This window comes from Gekko japonicus, unplaced genomic scaffold, assembly GCF_001447785.1.
Source record: "Gekko japonicus isolate JY-2015 unplaced genomic scaffold, Gekko_japonicus_V1.1 scaffold2151, whole genome shotgun sequence".
NCBI lineage: Eukaryota > Metazoa > Chordata > Lepidosauria > Squamata > Gekkonidae > Gekko > Gekko japonicus.
The window spans coordinates 291,723-291,923 of NW_015169848.1; the positions used below are offsets into that span (position 1 = coordinate 291,723).

General features: G+C 49.8%; 1 protein-coding gene across 1 annotated transcript in view; it reads right to left on the reverse strand.

Annotated features, from left to right (window-relative positions):
• MKLN1 (muskelin 1) overlaps window positions 1–201 on the reverse strand; it is a 213,215-nt gene that overhangs the window by 192,831 nt on the left and 20,183 nt on the right. The window lies entirely within an intron of this gene.

The window sequence follows — 201 nt, forward strand, 5'->3', positions numbered from 1 at the left end:
CTAAAGGGAACCTTCACATTCAGAGGCAATAAACCTCTAATCATAGAATCATAGAATGTTAGAGTTGGAAGGGACCTTGCAGGTCATCTAGTCCAACCCCCTGCACTCTGCAGGAGCACAGTCGAAAGACAGCCCTACAACATACCCGAAAGATGGTCGTCCAGCCTCCGCTTGAAAACGTCCAGCGAAGGAGCATCCACG